General features: G+C 38.5%; 1 protein-coding gene across 7 annotated transcripts in view; it reads left to right on the top strand.

Annotated features, from left to right (window-relative positions):
- The window catches only part of UNC5D (unc-5 netrin receptor D), a 567,925-nt gene that overhangs the window by 77,235 nt on the left and 467,223 nt on the right, over positions 1–23,467 (top strand). Inside the window, exon 1 of one of the 7 annotated variants that reach the window (XM_037983809.2) lies at positions 12,425–12,798. The exons of the other annotated variants lie outside the window; for them this stretch is intronic. The gene's annotated coding sequence lies outside the window, so the exon portion shown is untranslated. Of the gene's footprint in view, positions 1–12,424; positions 12,799–23,467 lie in introns of those variants that run through there. 7 annotated transcript variants of the gene reach the window in all.

The following is a 23,467-nucleotide window of genomic DNA, read 5'->3' on the forward strand; positions in this document are numbered from 1 at the left end:
TGGTTGAAACAACTGAAGTAAAATTTAATAAGACTATATGTAAAATCATCTATTTTATTTCAAAAATCTTACAATAGTGAAGCAGTCTTGGCATAACAGAAGTTTATTTAAAGACATTTTGAACCTTCAAACATAAATAACTTTGTTTTGGACAACCAACTCTTGTTGGTTCTATGTGGTTGACTATAGCACTGTAATAAAGAGTTGTTGAAAATAAAACAGCTTCTAATACCCAATAGTGACATAGCTTCTAACACTCAGGAGCTTGTAAAATGGTGTGGGTGGCAAATCTATAGATAATAACAGTACAATATGGAAACACTACAGTGAGGTAAGCATAGAATTCTTGAGAATTCACAGAAGGGATATTAAACACCATATAATGATGTAAGGGAATGATCCACAAAATAAGGTATAGTTAAGCTAAGAGGATTAGGAGTTTACCAGGTAGGTGAGGGTAAGGACAGCAGTATTCCAGGTTGATAAACTTTAGAAAGGCCTGGAGATGTCAGCACATACTAGGCTCTAGGATCATAAGTACTAGCAGTCTCAGTAAGAACAGAATGTTTTAGAGGCAACTGAATTATAATTATAACAACTTATATTCATATATATGCCTCATACTTTTAAAAGTGATTTACATATATTAACTCCTTCAATTGTATTATATCTGTTGGCTTTTCCTGCATTAAAAACACGAACAAACCCATAACTTAGTAACTTAAGACAATCATTTACTATTGCTCTTGAGTCTAGGAATCTGCAGCATGATTCTTCCCCTACGGGGCAGGCTTGGGTCATCTTGACTGGATTTGCTCATTCATCTGTGGTCAGTTGCTCATCTGGGATGGCCTCACTCACATGTTTGGCACTTGTTTTCCTTTTGGCTGGGGCAGTGGAGATGACTGGGACACGTGTCTGGTCATTGAGTGAATAAGCCCAGGCTGGTTCACAAGACAGCCAGGGGCGCTAAGATCAGCAAGAGGACACATCTCAGTTCTCAAGCACATTCCAAGTCTCTGCTAACTCCTCTTTAGCCAGATCAAGTCACTTAGTTAACCCAGATTGAAGTATGTGAGAAATGACTTCCGTTTTAAGGGGTGCGAAAGTGTGTGTGGCCAATTTTGTAGTCTATTGCAACTTAAAACATCTCAATGAGGTACGTGCTATTGTTGCCAACCCCAGTTACCTCCGTTGTACAGACAGATTTGTGAGCTTGTTCAAAGTCACATAGCCAGTAAGTGGCAGGACTGGCATTTTGCAACCAGGCAATGTGTCTCTAGAGTTAGGTTCTGCTCTCTGGGCTTTTTAGGGGAGAGGTCAAATAGATACAGACCATGAAGAACGTCGTATACTATTGTAAGAAGTTGGGATTTTATCCTGAGGGCTTTGGAGAGCCATCATTGAAAAATGATGATCAGAAGGCTGACATGATCAGCTTTACAGCTTAAAAAAATCAGTGGAGCTACAGAATGGAAAATGAATTATAGGGGGGCATGATTGGAAATAGGCTGACCAAGCAACTAGGCAGTACATTAATTGAATAGTATATTGAAGGAAGCCTGGTCTAAGGTAGTGGCAGTTGAATAGCTATATTGTTTTATTTAAATTAAGGAAATAGGTGAAAAAGCATTAATATTAATGTGACAGTATTGACTAGGTGTGAGTTGCTTGGAAAAATTAAAATAGTGTGGATATATAAATAACACATTTAGGAAAACACAATCACCTCATTACTTGTTAGTCAATAATGAATAATGAAGGCAGAAGATTTTAGTTGGTATAAATAGATGATTGGATTTGACAATGGAGGTGAGAAAGGGGCTTAATGAATATATTTGCTAATTGGTCCTGTAAAGATGCCAGTCCTCATTCTGTCTCTATGAGCTAAATGTATAGATGGTATTTATTCAGTGAACACAAAACTCCTTTGTGAGTGTCCATCTGCCAAACTAACTTGCAAGGTGTGAACATATATTTTTACAGAAGACCAAGTTATGCAGCATCTTAGAAAAATCACATACATTGGTCTAACTATTCAGAAATGGAAGGGGAATTTTGTTGTCTTATTTGACTTTGCAATTCCTGGCCTCCTGATTTTTGGAATGTTTCACATGAGCCTAAATGAAAATGATTACAGATTTAATTGGGAGTATAATTATTTAGGCTAAATTTTTATCGAGACTGCATTTCTCTGTGATGAGTAAGTAAAGTCCCAGATAATTCACAGACTGTGGAGTTCGGTTTTTCTCATTGCTTATATTACTTTGCATTTTCAGGAAATATACCGTCCGATGGGTTAGCAATATTAGGGACCACTAGAGAACATTTATTTAATCATCAAGAGCAACCATGACAGTAGGAAGCTAATATTTGAAAGAAATGAAGTCATTTCAGCACAAAATAAATGTTCTGACTTTTAGAAGATAAGCTAACATCTCAACTTAAAGTGAGCAAATGCTAGCATTTTGGAAGGAGCATATATTTCAATTTCTCCGTTTTATAGATAAAGATATTGAGGATCAAAACAGTTAAATGATTTTTCCAAGGTCCCATAGCTAATTAGCAGCAGAGTTTAGAAATAACTTTCTAGTTCTTGTCCAATGAATCCTCCATCGACATTTTCTATTTCAGTGCCCCATAACCATTCTGATTAATGCTTTTCCAAATATTATATGTAATAAATAGATTGGTATACCTGTTCCTGCTAAAATGAAGAAGTTTGTCTGTTTGCTGATAGATAACACCTCTTCTTGAAGAGTTAAATTGGTTCTGTAAATATTTGAAAGAAGGTAGTTTGGGTCATCTGGTCACCAGCTAATAACCAACTGACTTCACTGGTCACAGTGGCTATTATGAAAATACTTTGGTAAGTTTGTCATTGTCAAAGGTATAATTTTTAGCTGACCAGCCCCCAAATTTAATTATAACAGTTTATCAGGATGTGCTCAACTAAGGATGGTGAGTCACATTAACTAAACTTGAAAGACACTAACAGAAAGCAGAATGCCCATCAATTTTACAATGAGAAATGGACAATCAGTCAAAATAAACATTCCTATCGATCTACTGTGTACAGGCTCTCTTGCCTCCATGGACCTGGGAAGCCAGATTGGCGAACTCAGAGTAAGATTGAGAGTAGGTATTGAGAATTGTCACATATTTTACGTGACATAAATTATATGTGTATGTAATTAACATTATATAATTATATGTATAATTTATATAATTATATAATTATCATATTCCAGGCTAATATTGCCTTTTATGCCATTTTCACTGTAGGACTACCTTGTGCTTAGACAAGACAACTTAGTTGCCTTCTACTTAGACGAGACAACTGAGTTCTTGGTTGTGTCTTTCGGTCGGTATGAGGACAGGCACTGCCAATCCTTGTTCTAGTGACTATCTTTTCTTTAGTTCTGACTCTCCTTTCTTCTGATTGATAATTCGCTCCCACCCCATGTGTCAATTATTTTTCAAGTCTTATTGCATAAGAGATACTCTGTCTCTGAGAGGGGACTTTACATGTTTTTACTATTTAACTCTCGGCAGACAACCTGATTGCCTTTATTTCCCAGTTCTTGGAAGATACTGTATCACTTTGCTGTCATTTTCATGTGCTGCCTCAAACTCTCCCTAGGTTGGACTTCAAATTCTACACATATGTAAAAAAATATCATACTTTGTCAGGGATTTAGAGGGACCGATATGTAAGGGCAGTTGTCTTCCTGGTGCTCTGTTAAACTCCACAATACTAGTTCTCATTCATCCACCATTAATAATAATGAAGCTGACAGATTATGTCTCTTGTAAGCAGCATAAAAAAGTGAGTACATGATAAATACATGAATTCCTAAGACACATACAATGAGGATCATCTTGGAAGTCAGACACAGCTGGGTTTGAAGCAGGCCTCACTTTTTACTATGTGAACTGGGGCAGATATCTTTGCATCTGATTCTGTTTTATCATCCATAACATTTTAATGATATATATTTTTTTAGGGTTGTTTAAGGAATAAAAACAGTTCTATCTATTTGTTGCCTATTTATTATCAATGTGACTACCACATAATAGGTCTTTAATAATCATGTCTTTTCTGCTAAGAACTATAGATGACATTTTAAGATGGATAAAGTACCTTCCCATTGTATTACACTTTATTATCCAAAGCACAGTCAAAACAGCCTGAACACACCTAAGCCTGTGTTTCACTGAGTATATGGCATATGCTCAGTAAGAATACAAATTTTGACCATAGACCTTTTTGATAATGAAGCAAAAAACATGTGGTTTCTGGAATTAGCTGTAACCTATCCATTTTGAGTATCTTTAAGTGTATATCCTAAAAATACATAAAAATTAATACTAACTTAGGAGTCTCATAAAACAGAAAATCTGTCTGAATGCATAAAATCTTAGAGAAGGACCTCACCCATGTTCCACAAACAAGTTATCTCTTCTTTCCTCAGTCTTTAGAAAAAAGAAAGGTTTCCATGATTCCCCGCAGTAGCATTCATACGCACATGTTGTCTGTGTGAAGTGCATGAAGCTGACAAGGCATCTTTGAACTCCGCTGTGTAAGTATGGCGATGAAGTCTTGATTTTCCCCCTTTGTATGATTTATAAAACTACATTCTAATTTCCTATTAAAATATACCCTTCAGGCAACCTTAATCTCATTTACAGAAACCCGAGCCTATCTTGCTTCTGCCCCCGCCCCCCCGCCGCACAGGCCTCCACACTATTGGCTTGCTACAGTTTCCAGACCGCATTTTAAATGTATGCCTTTACTTGTTAGAAATAGACCACATTTTGCTTTTGCTGTTTAATGAAGAACGGCCAAGATTCTTTAAGGGCTGTGTAGAAGGCTGTCTGAATCCTTGATCCAATGTGCGTTTGGGTAAAGGTCAGATTAATCTGTATTCCTTAATAAGATGGTCTATTTCCTATGATATAATACGTTCTTGTCTCCCTGGATGTGTGTTTCAGTTAGGACTTCTCCTCCATCACTTACTTTCCATGAACTTCCACCTTTCCCTCTTTTAAATTGGTGGTTAGCAAAGAGAATCACTAGACTGGGATAAATTGATTTCAGCTTATATACTGAGGAAGCCAGAAAGGAAAAAGACTGTATTTTGGCCATTAGCTTCTGATGTGGTTGAAACTTTGAAAAGTAATCAAATACAATGTGGTCCTCCAGAGTTGTCATGTTCTTTTGGGAACTATCAGTAGTATTTGGGAACCACAGGGAAGTAGAAATGGAGGAAAAAAAATAAAAACAAAAACAATCTTTTATTTGAGAATGTGAGCCCCTTTAAATTATCAGGCCCAGAGAGACATTTAAAATGTAACAGTCATGTTTTACTCCCCGTCGAGCCAGAGTCACCTCTTGAAGCCTCTTGCCATGTAGTCTCTAGACTAACTGACCCCAAGTAGCAGCAATGTGTTGATAAAAAGAGTCAAATTCTGTAAAATATTTGAAGAGATTTATTCTAAGACAAATATGAGTGACCAGTGGCCCATGAAACAGCCCCAGGAGATCCTGAGGACATGTGCCCAAGGTGGTTGAGGTAGAGCTTGGTTTTACACACTTTAAGGAGACATAAGACGTCAATCAGTATATGCAAGATGTATATTGGTTTTGGTCCTGAAATGCAGGACAATTCGAAGTGGGGGCGGGGGACAGTTCCAGGTCATAGGTGGTTCAAAGATTTTTGGATGGGCATTTGGTTGAAAGAGTTAAGTTATTATCTAAAGACTCGGGATCAGTAGAAGGGAGTGTCTGGGTTAATACATGGAGTTGTGGAGATCAAGGTTTTAATCATGCAGATGAAGGCTCCAGGTTCTTCCAAGGAGCCTCCAGGAGGCTTCCAAGCTCTTATCAGACATAAAAAGATGCCACACTCTTAGTTAATTTTCTCCTGGATTAGGGAAAAGACCTAGGAAAGGAAGGAGATCTCTACAGAATGTAGATTTTCTCCACAAGAAATGGGTTTGCAGGGCCATTTCAAAATATGTCAAAGAAATGTATTTTGGGCTAAAATACTTTTGTTTCCTTCAGGGCCTGCTGTTATGTGATGCTGTACTAGTGTCAGGCTGGAATTTGGTGCCTTATTGCTGCAAAGTCTGTTTTGTCGGTCTTAAGATCTGTGTTTTATTATTAATGCTGATCAGCTGTGCCTGGAAATTCAAAGGGAGGAGGGTATAATGAGGCACACCTGACACCCACTTCCAATCATGACCTGAATTAGGTTTTCCTGTTAACTTTGGAATGCCCTTGACTGACAGGAAGGGTCCATTCAGTTGACTGGGGGCTTGGAATTTTATTTTTGACTTACAAATATATAGCCAATGACTAACCAATGGTATTTGTATAAACCAATGAGAATTCTTGATAAACAAGTTTTGTGATCACTCTCTCTCCTGAGTTGCCCTTCTTTTTCTTCAAAAACTTGGGTGTCTCCTTTGCGCTCTGGAGCATTTCCCAAGGCAGCTTAGAAGTCTGTTCTTGTAGCAGTCCTCAACCTTGGCCCAAATAATCTCTCTATATTAATTTTATATCAGCTTTATTGTTCTAGGTTGATAGGACTTTATAACCCTTGGACCACAATTTGCTTTTTGGCCACAGGCTATAATGACAGTAGGTTTTACACACACATATTTGTCAGCAAACAGACAAAAACTATCATACAACCTGTCTGTAAGCTCATTTAGGACCTAATTCTCTCCTTGATATTGTTTGGCTGTGTCCCCACCCAAAATCTTATCTTGAATTGTAATCCCAATAATTCCCATCTGTCAAGGGAGAGACCAGGTGGAAGTAATTGAATCCTGGGGGCTGGATTCCCCGCTGCTGTTCTTGTGATAGTGGCTGAGTCTCGCGAGATCTGATGGTTTTATAAATGTTTGGTAGTTCCTCCTGTGTTGGTCTTCTTGCTGCCTTGTGGAGAAGGTGTCTTGCTTCACCTTCGCCTTCCATGCTGATTGTAAGTTTCCTGAGGCCTTCCCCAGTCATGTGGAACTGTAAGTCCATTAAACCTCCTTCCTTTCTAAATCACCCAGTCATGGGCATTTCTTTATAGCAGTGTGAGAATGTACTAATACAGTCTTCATGAGTGCAACCAGCATTGGACATGGCAGATAACTGGAGGAGATACAATGACATGCTAAAAACAGGACAAACAAACTGTGGGCAGATTAGGGGCCAGTCTTCCTTAAAGTTGAGGGTTCCTAGGTCACTAGGGTTTCATGTTGCAAGCACTGTCTGTGAGGTATTAGGAGGCCCCTGGCTTGCTTTCTCGGTCTCCATCACTTCTTATTTCACCTTCCCTTATGCTAATTAACAAACCCTGTGGTGCAAATTTTAAGAAGGTCTTTAGAACTGTTAAGTGGATATCCTCATTCCTATTTTGTAGGCAGGAAACTAAATCCTGCAGTACCCATTTCATGGTTTGCTGTGAGAAACGTATTATAAATTTGTATGTGAAATGCTCAGCCCAGTGACTTGAACGTAGTAGATGTTCACTTTTATTATTGCCTACATAATGAAGAATTGCTCATTAGAAGGAAAAGTGTTTTTAATGAGTATTGTGAAATAAGTCTACATTATCATGATGTAACCAGATTCTAGTGTTAAGAGGTTGTCTTACTGAAAGGGATATCTATTTCCTTGGTCAAGGATTTCTCTTTTTAAAGGTGCACATATTTATTGCCTGCATTTCTCAGGCGTTCTCAATTCCGAACATTTCATGGTTCTTATTCCTTCCTTATATAAATAATTGAAAACAATGTTTTTTTCCCCCTTATTTTTTTTTCCTTTTTGGTTCCCTTTAGAAAGTAGTGTTTACTAGAGTATCTCCTAAGTTGACACAGACAAAACACTTGTAAGTCTCCATTTTAAAACTCACCTTTTTAGTTTCATTGGAATTAGCATGTGCTTTGAGTCCATCTCTTCTACCCATGGTCTCGTGTTCCCTGTGTCAATCTGTTGTTTTCGCGTAATACATTTTTTGCTTCCCTTCGGGGACTGAATGAAGCAGTGTGCTTTCAGCCCCACTCTGACCCTCTACTCTCAAGAGGATTTAATGATGTGGATAGAGGATACGTGTATGTGAAAGTTCCTCATTTGCAATGCATGTTGTGTCTGCCTCTTTAAAGAAAGTAAAGGTTAATATGTTGATTTCCTATTTATAGGTAACTTAATGCTTCTAATTTTTCCTAATCATGGCACAAGGTTTTGGCTCAGTACCTACGATTTCTTAAATGATCTTTCTAAATCATTATAATGATTTGATGAGTTTACTACTCTCCGAAGAGGTTGGATTGACAGGTTTAAAGAGACAAATCATACAGTACTTTTTTTTGCCACGTAATATCTAGTTAGAGCAGCTATATTTCCTGATGATATATCTTACAGGCTTTTTTATTTTAGCCCAGGCATTTCTGCTTCTGCAATCCAGTCTTAGCAGTAGGACTAATATGACCTTCAAATATCTCAGAATGGAATCAGGCAATATTTAGACAAAAAGGTAAACTAGTACACCTATCAGAAAAGATAAATATTAATTTATTGCATCTCTGACATGGAAAAAAAGCCTTTGTTTTATTGGTTTTTTTTTTCCCCCTATTTTTTTTTTCCATGAATGGAACTTGAAAAAGGCCTTTATTCAGCCATTGTGATACCTGGGACCATATAAATATAGTCAGGATTAAGCTTTGGGAGAAAATATGTTCTCTAAAAAGGAGTGGCTACCTAATTGGTGTCTTTATGTTTTAGATGTTTTTGTGGAGTCTAATTGACATAACCTTTACTCTGAGTCACTTGGCTTCTAAGGAAATGCACTGTACCAGTTTCAATGAGTTGCAAATTGCCTGGCTGCCCCACCCCCCTTTAGTCTGCCCTTCACCATTTTGAAGTTAATTCTAGAGAATATAAACTATGAAAAATATACATTTCTTTCAAGTAGCTGCTATTTGCACCAAGCATCGTGATAGGCAATAGAAATATTGCTACTCCTAACTCCAAATACATATGTCATTTAGTGTGTGGATTAATATTTTTACATACTTTAATCCAGTTTTCCTTAGAACAACCATATGGGGCAGGCACTCTTATCTCCATTTTAGCAATAAAGTAAAGCACAGAAAGTTAATTGCTCAAGGTGCTACTAAATGTTGGAGATGAATCTGCACCCAGGCAGCATTCCTCCATAATCGGTGGAGTGATTATTATAGCAAAGTCATTAACCTTGTTGGGCTTTCAGGCTGGTTATTCATTTTTGTTAGGAAAATCCCTGGTCAGCACTGAATAGCGTGCCCTGTGTATATAGCTTTGGGACAAACATAAGAATGATGTTCGACCGGGTATGATGGCTCATTCCTGTGATCCCAGCACTTTGGGAAGCCAAGGCAGGAAGATGGTTTGTGCCCAGGAGTTTGAGACCAGCCTGGAAAACATAGTGAGACCCCATCTATACCAAAAAGTTAAAAATTAGCCAGGCATGGTGGCATCCACCTATAAGTCCCAATACCTACTATAGAGGTGAGGCAGGAGTATCACTGGAGCCCAGGAGGCTGAGGTTGCAGTGAACGATGATCATACCACCGCACTCCAGCCTAGGCAACAGAGCAAGACCCCCACCCCCCAACAAAGTGATGAGTCATTGAGTCATCCCATTATCTATTCATAGTTTAGTAAGTGGGCATTTATTGAGTACTTCTATGTGCCAAGTATCATGCAAGACATTTGGAGACGAAATAAAAATCCTTTCCCATTTTCTTTCCGGTTTATGTTGTTCATTATGTCATTTCCATCTTTTGTTTTGTGCTGTTTTTGAGTATTAGGTATTATAGGTATTAAAAGCATTTCATAAATTATAAAATATGCAAACATAGATTTTACAATTGTTGTGTTTTATTGAACAACTCTTATGTTCATTCCTCATAGGTAACTGCAGCCATTTGTTAATTCCATCTTAATGGTTAAACTTGGTGTTTGCAGTTCCTGAATAAAAGACATATAGTCAAGTAAAATTTCAAAACTAATATTCAGCGTGAGATGACCATGTTGCTAAATAAAAATGAATATTATATGATGAAGAGAAGCTGCAAATGTACTTGGATTTTTTGATCAAATTAGCAACTTGCTTGTTACAGAAAATGAATGCTAATTAGTTCTGTGTGCTGAAAAAGGCAGCCTGCACCTGTCCTAGGACAGGATTTTGTGAGGCAGGCTTATTTCTCTAAGGTCTATTCTTGGCCCCCTTTTTCTGGCATTGACATGGAAAAAGGCGTGAGGAGAGACTGGCAACATTGGTGTGTGCCAGGAATGGTGCTGAATGATATCACTCAGCACAACAGAATCTGGGATAGTCATATTTCTCAAAGTAGAAGCAACCTTGTAAAGACTGAAAGTTCCGAATAAAATGGGTTGCTCTCAGCCAACAAACAACTGAAATTGGAAATGGCCTCAGAAATGGGAGACCCTTGGAATCAGGGCTAAGCAGGTAAGCAGAATTCAGAGGGAAATGACAAAGCATTCTATATCAATAAAGAATTTGGGACTTTGGAGTTAATGGTTAACCAGCTAACTTTTAAAAGCAAATTGTAAAGCACATATATCAAGACACTAGGCATTAGGAATGAATAAAACATGCTAGTAATTATTTTTAAAAACACTTAACTTGATAATGCTTAAGTGCTTCTAGGTTGAAAATCTCAAGACCACCAGTGACAACTTAAGCTCATCAACGGTTTTTGTAACAAAGGAAGATAGACGTCAGTGCATAGGCAAGACAGGCAGAAAAGTAAGACTGAAAAACCTAAGAATGACATGGCAGTGAGGTGGAGGATAAAAAAAAAAGGGGGTTTGGCAGGAGGCTGTGTTAATGATCAGCTGTTGGCAGTGTGAGTCAAAGAAGGAAACTTGGAGTGCATTATTATACATATAGTATTCAGTAGCAAAGGAAGTGATAGTTCTGCTATACACTTACCTGAACATGCAATGCATTCTGTTCTTGGTACCGTGTTAAAAATATCAACTAGAACATGCTCAATGGAGAGTTGCAGTTGCTTTAAGAAATTTGAAATCAAAAGACTTCAAGGAAGGCATGACAAGCCCTCGCACATCTGAGACTTGTTCTCTGTGCTAGGTACTAAAATACCACAATTGATATTCACCAAAACATCATCCTATCATGGTCCTCAGCTGGGAAAATGATGATGGAGGCTGGGTATTTCGCACAAGGTTACACAGCAAATACCAAGGTGTTACCATCATCCTAACAGGCATCTTCCAGTCCTCAAGGTCCATATTCTTTAAATTGTTTACTTTGTTCTGTCCTAAGAGATTAGAAATGGGATCAGTGAGTAGAAACTTCAATGATGATTTAGACTCCATGTAATGAATACTTTTCTATCAAATTCTCTTAATATAGGGGAGGTTTTTTGTATTGGGAAGGGAGTTTCTTATTGTGGAGTTATTCATGCTTAAGCAGGCTGCCCCCTTGACTAGAACATTCAGGGCTAGGTGCAGCAGATGTTCAAGTTCCCTCCCAACCCTGGAAGTGTTACCGGATCCTGTGAGTAAGCCTGTAGTGAGCACCATGCTGCAGTAGCATCAGAAGCCGCACAGGGAAATTGAAAACAGGCAGAGAAGGGAGAGGTCAAAGCATGTGGTTGGAAACTAGGACACATTTTAGGAAGGAAGGGGAGGGTCCAGCTGGCAGTAAAGCAGAGGATCCACCAGAACCCCAAGAGCAGCTTTTCAAATGGAAAAGAAATAATAGGTTGGGCACGGTGGCTCACGCCTGTCATCACAGCGCCTTGGGAGGCTGAGGTAGGAAAACTGAGGCCGGGAATTAGAGACTAGCCTGGGCAACATAGCAAAACCAGGTCTGTACCAAAATAAAAATAAAAGGCAGGCATGTAGGCACGTGCCTGTAGTGCCATTTACTTGGGAAGCTGAGGCAGGAGGGTCACTTGAGCCCAGGAGTCAGGGGCTGCAGTGAGCTATGATTGTGCCATGCACACCAACCTGGGTGACAGAGCAAGACTCTTTTACCAAATAAAAAAGGATCATATAAGGCATCAGCACCATGAGAAAACTGATACAGAGGAAAGTCCTGCAGGAATCACCACTGGGGGAGGTACCGCACTGGTGCGTTCAGGGCCTCTGGATGTTGGCAAATATATGTGTGTTGGACACAAAAAGACAAGGGTTAATCCCTGAGGTAACATTTATTTTAAGGTTTAGCGATGGGGGAGTTGTCATGAACATTGCCCCCACTGGATTGACCTGTTGGAGAAAAATTTGAGTTAGTGGAAATGGTCTGATATGTATTTCTAAGAAGTGCAAAGCACCGAGGGTACATTGCCTTAGTGCCTTGGCGGAAAGATGAGCAGCAGGAATCTCCTGTTAAAATTAGATGCCCACTGAGTTCTGCAACATATAGCTGTAATGATATTTTCTAAGACATGTTTCCCAAAGGATATTTCAGTGATGAGCATACAGCTTACTCACTTGCAACTATGTAAATTATATCAGTTAATTTTTACATGGACTAAATGGCCTTTCCAAATGATTATAGAGATGCCATTTGCTCTGGAATGCATTTTCTGCATGCCTGCTTCCCACATTGCATGTTTGCTGATCCATCTCATGCCGATGACCCGTGCTTACCACTGGTGTCAGTTTACTCCGACATTTCAAGGTTTAAGAGAATTCTCAACTTATGGAAAATATCACATCGTCCATATTTGACAGGAAGACTGTTTCCCGGAGTCCAGATTTCTGTGAGTGCCCGAGGTGCTTGGGTGGGCTCCTCTGCCAGGGGCATGTTTGACCTCTCTCTTCTGCATTTATTTTACAAATGTCCCCTTTCAACAAGATACTTATCTGTTGTGGGGGCGGGGTGGGGGGGAGGATCTGGAAAGTTGATCCCTAAACTGCTTAATTGACTGCAACTGTTCTTTCTGACCCTGGCATGGTCTGCAGTTGTAGAGCCGTGACTCTCTTCCAATCCACGATGATGGATTGAAGGTGACAGCCTGAGTTAAAGTTCTAAGCTCCCAGCTGGTCAGTTGATTTCACAAGTACAATGTTGCAAGAGTCATTTATCAGAAGCGTGAACCCCGAGATTTGGATGTTTGAGGTGACAGCTGTTAGATACACTACTTAGAGAAATAAGTCACAGAAAATTAGGATAAGAGGATCTTTGATAGATGACAGTCAGTGGGTTCATTTGTTAATTTTTGGCCTGTATGACTGGGAAATTGTAAGAAAAGGTTTTTGTGGACATTTCCACTATTTAAATGCCAGGATGTGTGTGGTTTTTTTTTTTTTTTTTTTTTTTTTGGGGGTCCAGGCTAACACTGGCAAAGACCTAGGTGACTCCTCCACCTCCAAAACTCAGTTGATGCAACCCTTATATAATGTATATATGTGTATTTGTTCCAGAAAAAAAAAAAGTAAAACTTTGAAGAAAAAGTACCCTAGAAATGCTTTTAAGAAAGATTTACTTCATTTTTTTCCTGATGCTGTCTTAGTTATGTTTAGTAATTCTTTCAAAAACTCACAGGTGGTGTTGCTAAAATCCTTTTAATCACAGACTGTTAATCCAGTGACAGTTTCTTTCCTTCATGGGAAGTAAAATCAAATCATTTGTGGTTCTGTTTGTATTTTTGTTTTCTAGTCTAAAGATTGGCTTTCAGAAGACTTTGGGCATTCACTTCCTGGAAAGGCCTTAGGTTCAGTTTTTCCTTTATGAACTAATAGTTCCCATCATGGCGTAGGCTAAAACTCTTTTTGTCTTCTCACTATAATAATTATCCAATTTGTGCTTCAATCATGTCTCTGTGTATCTCCCTTCTTATAAACTTTTGTTGGTATTGGGTCTCCTGGGGTAACATAGCAGTCTCTAAGGCAGAGAAGGCTTGAATTTGAGAGAAAATTTTAATACACCAGCTCAGACATCACATATAAACTTAATAAAGTTAGATTGGCCCAAGGTGTAAACTTCTTCCAAGGCAGTCAGTCCACATCAGGAGCTGCATTTACTCTTGGAGGCCACAGGAGTATCGTTCCACATATTACCGTTGAGGTGAACTGTTTCTTTCGTGATGCATTTTGGAAGTATTCTATTTTTGTTTCTTCCCCAATCGCACACATATATTCATTACTCTTGTGGTGTGTCTCTTTCTCCTTCTCACATCTCCTTGCCCCAATTCCCGGCTTTAAAACACACACTCCCGCATCAATCTCCGCTCACAGTTGTATTTTCTGAGATACTGATGAGTGAGTTTGTAGAGTTCTTTCACTCATAAAGCCATTTTTTTCTCCAATTTAAAACAATGATTTTAGCCACTGTATCTCTTATATATCTAACTTCCTCTAATCATCACTGGTACTCATAAAATAGATGTTATTACTTCTCTCTGGGACAGGAAATTGTGCTCAGAAAGGTTAAATAACATACTCAAAGTCAGAGCCAAAATTTGATTTTGGAATTGTCCACTTCCCAAGTCCTATTTTTTACTGCCATGCTATCGTCTCCAGAGCTTCGGCTCTATTTTCATCCTCTAGGAAGATTACATATTTCTGATTTAAAAAAAGACAGCTTTCAGCATATAAAACTAATGTAGGTAGAGAATATTCCCAATTTTCTGTTTTTTATTGGGTTGATATATATCTGGGGAAGAAAGGACAGAAAAATTAGACATCAATCTTGAAAGCAACACATTAGATTGAGGTTCTAATGAGACCAGAGAATAGACAAGCACCAGAAAAATGCTGAGTGCTGTTAATTAGCTTCTGTTCCTAGCTAAAGTCTCACTCATCATTTTGCTTACACATTTCCTCCTCTGACTCCTTTCTATGTATTAGGCCATGATCGGGTATGCTATAGAGCTAAACCAGTTTTAAAAAATTAAGAAAAAAAATTTTTTAAAGTCTGTAACTGGGGCCTAGTGCAATTGCCCCAGGAGGCCCTCACCCTAACCAGAGTTTATGGCTTCACCTGCTTCCTTGCCCTTACCTCTATGCACGGGGCTCTTATTGTACTGAACTAATTCTATTATTCATTGTTTCTCTGCTTGTCTCTGAACTTGGATCTTCTAGCACTTGAGCAAGTATGGGCAATGGTTTATTCAACTTGTAATAATAATAGCTAACATTGAATGAACCCCCGATACAAGCCCCCTGCTGAGTGCTTCAGTGGCAATGTCTCATTTAATCCTCACAAAGACCCTGTGAGGTAGGTGTGCTGATTGTTCACAATTACAAAAGAGAAAACTAAATAATATTTGGAAAGGCAGTAACTTTTCTGATGTTTCACAGCAGCTAAGTAATTTGTTCAGAGGCACAGAGATAGTGAGTAGTGAAGCTGAATTCAAACTGTTAATTTCTCTGACTTCAGAGTCTAGGTCCTTAACCTTAGTACATATTATAGTTTTCTGGTCTGATACAGTATTTGTCACATATTAAGTGCTCAATAAATGCCTCTTAGGTGGAAAAATAAGAGACTGTATTTATCGAAACAGACTTATAATTGGAAGATAAAGGTTTGACTTACATTTATGCCTCTTTTAGCTCTCGTTACTTTTTGTTCGTATCACCTTTCCAGACCCCATTTTCTTCATCTGTAAAATAAAGGGGAGAGGGTTCAATGAAGTCTAAGGTCTCTTTTAAATGCTGGCTAATAAAACCAGAAGTGGGGACTAGAAAAGTAATTCAAAACTGCTAGCTGATGCACTACAGTTATGGGGCAAATAGCTATTGCATTATTCCAGCTGATCTTCAGTTCCGCCGTCGTGGTATAATTCCATTTAGATCCAATCTAGATAACGTTTTTTGCAGGGCCTCTATCATTTTTCAGAATGTTTGAAAAACAAAATACATTTAGGCTTCTAACCCTGAGTTTGGAAACCTGAAATATACATAAGATGATATGAACGAGCCTGACTTTGATTACCATAGAGCGGCATAGCTGGGGGCTGCAATGAGAAAACCTATAAAATTTAACTCGAGATGAACCATGACAGGCCTCCTTAATGCACGGATGCTTTGGCTTTTGAGTATATTCTTTCACTGTATTATACAAAATGTGGATAAAGTGATAAGTGGGTTTAAAAATGATTGTACAAGTGAAGTGCACCATCGCACTGTAAAGTATGTAGCCCCAGGGAGACCAAAAATGTGATGCAGCCTCATTTCCTTTCTTTTAAGTGCTTCCTGGAGCTGCTCAGGGTTGCTTTGGATGGGTTGGTTGGTTGGTTGTTTGCTAAGCTAAGATCATATTAAGTCTTGATTTGTTTTTGTTTTTGTTTTTGTTTTTGTTTTGAAAACTTGTTATCCAAAGGGGAATTTTTGAGATGCAGAAATAAAGGCAGAGAGATTAAGAAAAAGACAGGAAAAAGAGGAATATCAGTGAGAGATGAGAGATTAATTCACAACCCTGTACAGATATTTGAAACAGTGTAAAAGAACAGGAGAGTTATATTGGAGGGTCATTGGGCTTGCTTGAAGTCCAGTGGTTCAATAAAAATGAAAACACATGAGTTAATTAGTATGGTAGCTGCCTTCTCTCATTGTTTATAGACCCCTGAGCACTAATGTCATTTCTCTCCTGGGCTTAGTGAAATTAATATTTGATACAGATTTCTTTGCTCCCTGAATATGGTGAATTGCTCAAACCCTGCAGACAGCAGTAACCACGGAGCTTCAAGAGCACGCTCTGAAAGGAAGAGGCCAGAGCTGTGTCCACTCATCTTAGCCTCCTCACCTGTATCACTTGTGCTGCTTGTCCACTGGCTTAGTGGTTAACCAATGAGAAAACAACTTCAGCCTGAGTCAGCAGTCCGTCTTGCTAGTCTTTGAATATGGACCATCCTTGGAGGCGATGCTCTGACTCACAGAAATATTTTTAATGTTTCTTTTTCATCATGAACCAGTTCTCATGAGAAGAATTGAAGGTGAATTGAACAGAATCACATCAAACCTCCTGATAGCATAAAATAAGAATGACCTTTGGAGTCAGCCTTACATCCTGCCTCTGTCACTACTGACTGTAGGACATCTGCCAAGTGCCTCTGCTTCTCTCTGTGCTGCATCTGAAGATGGGAAAACATGTTTTCTTTGCCCAGATCTTGGGAGAGGTGACGACGATACATATAAAGCAGAGTTCCAGACAGATAGCATGTGTTCAATATTTTGTAGGCATCATTATGATTTTGATTTGTAGTTTTCTCTTGCTTGGAAGGTAGTAAACTCATCTTCTAATACAAGGATGCCTTACATTGAATCTTCTAATATGTGGTCACATGTCAGAATGACTCAGCAAGGGCATTCTCTTGAAGGATACGACCATAAACTTTCTGATTAAGGCATAAACATGCTAAAATTAGGGTTGACGTGATGCTAGGAGTATACATACCTAGCAGGTTTTTAAAAATCATGTTTGATATAGGTTGAACTTTCAATGTGTTCAGTCTGCAAATATTTTGGAGGCTTTTACTATTGTACTGTGATGTAGCAGAATGGGTTTATTAAAAGCTCACTTTCAAAGTTCTTGGTCTAATATTCTCAAATAGAAATATTCCAGGCTCCAGTGAGGATAGTGGCAATAATAGCAGAAGCAGCAACAACTACAAGAAGCAAATATCTTTTCCTTATTCTACAGTAATGTCTTGTGAATATTGTTGAAAATGAAAAGATTTCATGTGAACTCTTGTTGGATTTATACAGCTCTTTTGCTTTAGTTGCTATAGTTAAATATGTTGAGTTCTGATGGTCAGTTCTGATGCTATAGTTAAATATGTTGAGTTCTGATAGAGTTTCATGTGGTTTTTGAGACATAAAACATAGGTAATTGAGCAATTTAATTGTATGCAACCAACTATCACTGATATAGGGGCAGACCAGTCACACTTATGACAGAGGAAAGTTCTAGGCACTTCCTTTCTGGGCCAAGAAATTTGGTAATTGAGCCACAGCTGATTAGTGCTAAATGCTTTCCCGTCCCCACTCTTACATGAACTTCAATGGGCTTAGAAAGAGAAGATGGAGGCCTGCTTTGAGGTATGGTAAACTGAGTGCTGGGGACAAAGAAGATAAAGCCTTGGTCTCCACTCTAGCTTTAACTGTGTAAACATAGCTGCCACTAGGAGCTCTAAATCTTGATTGATCTTCTGAGTGGGGTCAACGTACAGTTCTAATCAAGTACTTATATAATTTTGGGGAAGAACACATCTCAGATCTCTGCCCTTATGAATAAGCTGCTCCAAAATCACAGGTGGATTTTGCATATAGCTAAAGATATTTAAGCTTTAGGTTAGGTATGGTGGTTCACGTCTTCAGTCCCAGCACTTTGGAAGGGTGAAGTGAGAGGACTGTCTGAGGCCAGCCTGAGCAACATAGCAAGACCCCATCTCTACAAAAAATTTTTTTTTTAAAGTAGCTGGCTGAGTCCCAGCTACTCACGAGGTTGAGGCAGGAGGATTGCTTGAGTCCAAGAGTTGGAGGGTGCAGTGAGTTCTGATCATGCCACTGCATGCCACCCTGGGTGACAGTGAGATCCTGTCTCTAAAAAAATAAAGGAAAAGAAATGAGACATAATCTTTTACCCTTTAAACCCCTTAATTATATAGGCCCCTTCCAAATCCTGATTTAATTTTGCATTTTTATTTTGTAGTCTTTTCCTTAAAGTGATCCCTTCAAATTGTACAATCTTCAGGTTTCTCAGAAGTTGGATAATTAGTGTTTGTTTGTTAGAGAGATTTAGCTTCAGTGCCCAGGCTGGAGTGCAGTGGTGCGATCTTAGCTCACTGCAACCTGTACCTCCTGGGTTCAAGTGATTCTCCTGCCTCAGCCTCCCAAGTAGCTAGGATTACAGGTGCCTGCCACCATACCCGGCTAATTTTTGTGTTTTTATTAGAGATGGGGTTTCACCATGTTAACCAGGCTGGTCTCAAACTCCTGACTTCGGGTGATCCACTAGCCTCAGCCTCCCAAAGTGCTGGGATTACAGGCGTGAGCCACTGCACCCGGCCACTGTTTTTTAAACATGATTTGACCGTAAATCTGTTACTACAAGTTTAGAATACAGAGTACTTTGCTACAGTGTTTTAAGATGTTAAATTAATATTGTAGCTTGTATCAGTAAATTACCTATATTACTCAGTGTTCAGATTTTAGAAACTTTGGGAGAGCTTCAGATTCAGCTGTAAGTACTCTAAGTGAATAAATTATCAACATCAATAAAAGTGACTCGAACAGAGCATTTTACTCTGTAGGAAATGTGGCAGAAAACCTCCTTCCACACAGAACCTTTTTGATAGTTTTTTAAGTTTATATGCCGTGTATGCTCATTTTTATATAACTTCACAACCCAAGGGATTGAAACAGTGAAGAAAACAGATTAAAGGAATAGATGAGAAACAGACCCACCTAGACAAGGAAAAAGTAACTCAGTGATCAGAGACAGCTGAGAAAAGGCAGAAGTAGCGACAGTGAAAACATTCTGAATAGGGACAAAATGATCAAAACTAAAATTGTCCCTAAAGATTTTACTAGCAAGAAGGTAACAAAATCACTAATTAGAACAGCATCAATTGGCCCTTTATATCTTGGAGAGTAAAATAAGTGATGAGATGGAATTAAAGTCAATATACTTCCTTTTCTAAGTAGGACTTTTATCTGAGGCCATAGACTCTGATGGTTAAGGGTGTAAGTTTTGGAGTTGGACTACTTAGTTTTTTTTTTTGTTTTTTTTTTTTTTTTGTATAATTAACATACAACAAACCTTTTTTTTTTCCTTTTTCCTTTCTTGAGACGGAGTTTCACCCTTGTTGCCCAGGCTGGAGTGCAATAGCACCATCTGGCTCACTGCAACCTCCATCTCCCAGATTCAAGTGATTCTCATGATTCTGCCTCCTGAGTAGCTGGGATTACAAGTATCTGCCACTATGCCTGGCTAATTTTTTGTATTTTTAATAGAGACAGAATTTCACCATGTTGGCCAGGATGGTCTTGAACTCCTGACCTCAGATGATCCACCTGCCTTGGCCTCCCAAAGTATTGGGATTATAAGTGTGAGCCACCGTATCCGGCCTAAACTGTACTTCTTTAAAAGTGCCTAGTTTGATGAGTTTTGACTGATATGGTCAGGTGTGAAACCATCACCATAATTAAGATAATGAATGTATGCCTCACCCCAGAAGTTTCCTCAAACCCCTGAGTTCCATCCTTCCCTAGTCTTTACTTCTTCCTGACAGTTATTGATCTGCTTTGTATTGCTATAGATTAGTTTGCATTTTCTGGAAATTCATGTAAATAGAATGATAACATATGTGCTCTTTTTTGGTCAAAATTTTTCAATTTGTTTGAGGTTCTTCCATGCTGTGTGTGTAGCAGTAGTTTGTTGCCTTTTTTTTTTTTTTTTGAGACAGAGTCTTGCTCTGTCGCCCAGGCTGGAGTGTAGTGGCGCAATCTAGGCTCACTGCAAGCTCCACCTCCCTGGTTCACGCCATCTCCTGCCTCAGCCTCCGGAGTAGCTGGGACTACATGCTCCCGCCACCACGCCCAGCTAATTTTTTGTATTTTTAGTAGAGACGGGGTTTCACCGTGTTAGCCAGGATGGTCTTGATCTCCTGACCTTGTGATCTACCCGCCTTGTCCTCCCAAAGTGCTGGGATTACAGGCATGAGCCACCGTGCTGGGCCAGTTTGTTGCTTTATATTGCTGAATAGTACTGTATTGTATGTGTATGCAACGATGTTTATCCATTCCCCATTGGTGGGCACTGGGATTGTTTCCATCTTTCTATTACAAATAAAACTGCTCTGATTCTTCATGTGCAAACCTTTGTGTGGCCATGCTTTCAATCTCGGCTAAATAACTAGAAATAGAATGTCTGGCTCATGGGCTAGATGGGTGTTGACGGCCTGGCTTTAAATCTTTATTCTATCTACTAGCTTATGACAGTGTATTAGTCCTTTAGCCTCTTAGGTAATACCTAAAGCACACATTTTTTAGAAGGATTAAATTATATGACTCATGTCAAGCACTTAGCACACTGTCTAGCTTATAGTTAGGTTTTAAAATCTTAACTATGATTTTTTTTTTTTTAGAATTAGGATTTATTTTATTTTATTTTTATTATACTTTAAGTTCTAGGGTACATGTGCACAACGTGCAGGTTTGTTACATATGTATACTTGTGCCATGTTGGTGTGCTGCACCCATCAACTCGTCAGCACCCATCATCTCGTCATTTACATCTGGTATAACTCCCAATGCCATCCCTCTCCCCTCCCCGCTCCCCATAATAGGCCCCGGTGTGTGATGTTCCCTCAGCAAACTATTGCAAGAACAGAAAACCAAACACCGCATGTTCTCACTCATAGGTGGGAACTGAACAATGAGGTCACTTGGACTCGGGAAGGGGAACTATGATTTTTTTAAGTTTAACAATTTGAAAACTTTAGAAAATTTTAGTGTTAAAATGTTTAAGCTTATATCTCAGGAAAATTTGTTCATTTGATAAATGATTATTTCAATGCACTGCATGACAGTGGATGTAAATAAATACTCTGTATTTAAAAGATATATTTACTTGTGAGATGTGAATAATAGTTAATGAAATACTTAGAATGTTAAGCAGACAACCTTTGAAAGGATAGAATGAAATAAGAGATTTCTATTCTAAAAGACTCTATTCACATATTAAAATGCACAGGATGTATAATCAGTTTAATAAGAGTTAGTAAATATCTATGTATATATAGAGAGTCAATGATGGAAGAGGTAATATAAAGAAAATGCAATTTTGAAGCTGCTTCTTTAGTTGGTGCATGGTAATCTCTAGATTGAAAGCTAAAACCACTTTCTTTATTAGCTCTGTTGCTTTGGGGACATCATTTAACCTCTCTGACACTAAGACAATTGGCCTCTGGCTGAAAAGTTTTATGATTTTGTGACAGATTACGTGACAAGATGCTTCCTTAACCATTCTGGCACTCCCTACAACCGAAACATTGAGTAGAAATCATTGTTAATTATGCCCATGGAGAATTTTATGATTGCTCAAGGAGAGGTGTGATTTTTTAAAAGTGCGTTTGTGCAGGAGTCTTCGGCGTGTGACTGGATTCAGTGCTGCTACTCTTTTGGTCTGAATACTGAATCAGCTGGGCATCAGAGGAGACATAGGTGAGCTGTGTCACTCAGGCCATCACCAGTGACAGAGGGTCAGAGCTGAGCTGCTCCCTCCCTCCAAGTCTGCTTGAAAGTAGCCTGCGTAAGGATAGTATGCAGACATATATATTTTCCTTTCAACTGTGGAATAGTACCTAAAGAATCCTCCCTGGAGGAGATCATTTTTCAAACACAAAGCCCAGACAGACCAAAGGAAGTAGTTTTTTTTTTTTCTTTATTTTTAGTTTTACTGTTGTTTTGGATTTTATTTTCTGCTCAGCACCGTCTTATATGAAATTAACCATAATGTGGCACTTACATTGTCACCTGATTTCAGTCTTTTCCACTAATAGCTGGATGCTGGATGAACAGATGCCAGCAAGCAGTTGCTATCTTATAACCCTGAAATAGTTTTGTCAGGACTATCATTTGTATTTTTCATATTTATTTATTTATACATCTTATTTTCCTTGAGTAATATTCAAAATGCTGACCCCATCATAGGAGAGCAATGATTTAGAAATCCTGCAGTGGTTATAAATTCTGATATAATACATCATAGACTTCAACTACTGAATGATCTTAATGTTGTCTTTTTCAGATATACACTTGAAGAGACACAACCTCTTCAATATATTTTTATCCCTCCCCCAACCTCCATCCCAATGTCACTCCTTACTAGTATGCAAGACCTTATTTTTTGATAGGAGTTTCCAAGATTGTTTCTAATCTTTTCTATTAAAAATTGGTTATTTTATTTGAGGATTCTTAGAGACAGAGGAAACTTACTTGGCAGTGTCTTATTTAGATCTTGCCTTTAAACAAAGTGGTTTTTTTTTTGTTTGTTTGTTTCTATTCTGACATTAAAAAAAATAATGTTGGATCCCTAGTGACATTTTACTTACACATTTATGCTATTTAGTGGATCTGCCCGGGTGGTACATATGTTGACTTCAGCTTGCAGTTATCAAGAAAGCAGTCAGCTTTTCCTACCGAGTTAAGAGAATATGCCCCAATTTGTGGGCAGTTCTTCTTAGCATTCTACTGTGGTATGAAGCACACATTGAATTTTGCTCCTTTCAGTAAGTAGCTGGAATGTTTTCTCTCAAGCAAACTCAACTTCTTATCTTTGTTAGAAAAACCATAAAAGTCTCTTTCTATGCAACTGTAGACTGACTCTATTTCTTTCTCATTTTCAAGAAAAAAAAAAAAGAATCAGATAGCCAAGAAAGTAAATTGTTGGTTTAATTTCAACATTTCTAAAGTGGTAATCAT

Source organism: Chlorocebus sabaeus, chromosome 8 (assembly GCF_047675955.1).
Source record: "Chlorocebus sabaeus isolate Y175 chromosome 8, mChlSab1.0.hap1, whole genome shotgun sequence".
Taxonomy (NCBI): domain Eukaryota; kingdom Metazoa; phylum Chordata; class Mammalia; order Primates; family Cercopithecidae; genus Chlorocebus; species Chlorocebus sabaeus.